Source organism: Halyomorpha halys, unplaced genomic scaffold (genome assembly GCF_000696795.3).
Source record: "Halyomorpha halys isolate HHAL.00 unplaced genomic scaffold, Hhal_1.1 Scaffold523.1, whole genome shotgun sequence".
Lineage (NCBI taxonomy): Eukaryota > Metazoa > Arthropoda > Insecta > Hemiptera > Pentatomidae > Halyomorpha > Halyomorpha halys.
The window spans coordinates 224,512-226,550 of NW_027111178.1; positions in this window are offsets into that span (position 1 = coordinate 224,512).

Sequence of the window (2,039 nt, forward strand, 5' to 3'; positions counted from 1 at the left end):
CACTGGAAAGAGTCTCCAATATTGTACATAATCAAAACTATTTTGAAGCAGACACACAGCCTTCCTCAGGCAGAAGATAAACACTGACTGAAGAGGTCCTTGTTGAGAAGCACTAGATGAGGAGTGGGAGAAGAAAATCCTTGAGTCCTACAGCTCTTCAGAAGGACATCCCTTATAAAGTAAACATTTCTGTCAAAGGACCTTTCCTTTAGTAACATATACTGAACAAACTTAATTTTATATACTTAAATTTGGAATGAATAAAAATTTGCTGAACAGGCTAATATATAGCACATTGGATAATGTACAAACTAATTATATAACTCTATTACAACAATTTAATAAAAAATTCAATTTTCAATAAAAAAAAATAAACAAATAAAATAAAAATTATATTAATTTAATAACATAAAAGAAACTGATAAAAATAATAACAATTAAATTGGAAAGTATCAAACATCATTTAATCCAATAAACAATAATAATAAGGGTATTGAAAAACATATGTTTTTATAAAAGAAAAACAAATTAAATTGTTTTTAAAAATATATGAAACAGAAATAGTGAATTATAAGTGCAAAATATGACAAAAGCAACACATTATATGTTAATATTACAATCTTAATAAATAACCAAAAAATAGAGTATTACTTTTTAAAAACTCTAAAAAACGGTGTAAAAACTAAAACATATGTTCAAATTTAGGTATATGAGTTAAATTATTTATGTATAATAAAATTTCTTGTTTAAGACAGGTTTGATTATTAATTAAAATAAAATTTTCCTTTAAATTTTCTAAAAAAAACACAGCATTGGACTTATAAAAATTGCGTTACTTAAGAGAAAAAAATAATTAGGACATTTTCAATCATAACTCGCTCCCTGTTCATCCGATCGCCTTCATCCTTGCCGCATTCAATTCAGCATTAAAATTTCTACCAGAAACACTCCTTTGCGCGCTTCTAGAGCGCGTAGTTTAGGAGATACAAAATAATTTGTACGTTTTCGGCCATAACTCGCCCGTGTGTAATCAGGGGGCAAGCCATTATCAATCAGGGGCCAAGCCACCGTCAATCAGAGAGGAAGCCGTGTAAAATCAGGGGGCAAGCTGATTAAAATGAGGGGGCAGCGATGGTCAATCGGGGCAAGCCGTGTATAATCCGGAAGCAAGCCGTGGTCAATTAGGGGGCAAGCCATGTCCAATAGGGGGAAAGCCTTGGTCAATCTGGGGGCAACCCGTGTAAAATCAGGTCATGGCGTGTAAAATCAGGGGGCTAGACATGGTCCATTAGGGGGCAAGCCGAGTAAAATCAGGGGGCAAGACATGGTTAATTAGAAGGCAAGCCGAATAAAATTAGGGGGCAAGACATGGTTAATTAGGGGGCAAGCCTAGTAAAATCAGGAGGCAAGCCGAGAAAAATCAGGGGCAAGCCGTTTAAAATCAGGGGGCAAGCTATTGTCGTCAATCAGGGGGCAAACCGAGTAAAATCAGGGGGCAAGCTATTGTCAATCAGGGGGCAAATCGAGTAAAACAGGGGGCAAGCCTTGTAAAATCAGGTGCAAGCCGGGTAAAATCAGGGGGCAAGCCGTGTAAAATCAGAGGCAAGCTGAGTAAAATCAGGGGGCAATGGTAAATCGGGGCAAGCCGTGTATAATCCATAAGCAAGCCGTGGTCAATCAGGGAGCAAGCCAAGTAATATCAGGGGGCAAGCCGTATAAAATCAGGGGACAAGCCGTGTAAAATCAGGGGGCAAGCTATTGTCAATCAGGAGGCAAACCGAGTAAATTCAGGGGGCAAGCCGTGTAAAATCAGGTGCAAGCCGGGTAAAATCAGGGGGTGGTCAAGTCAAAGTCAGAGTGAAAAGTCAAAGTCAGCCACTCTGACTTTGACTGCCGTCAAAACAGCCCTGACGAAGCCCTGCAACGTGGAGCGAAACGTTGGCTCAATAAAAATAGTATAATCATTTACTATTTGAGTTGTTTTTTTAAATTTTTTATCGGAACATATTCCATTCATGAAATTTTCTTGTTTTGAGGTT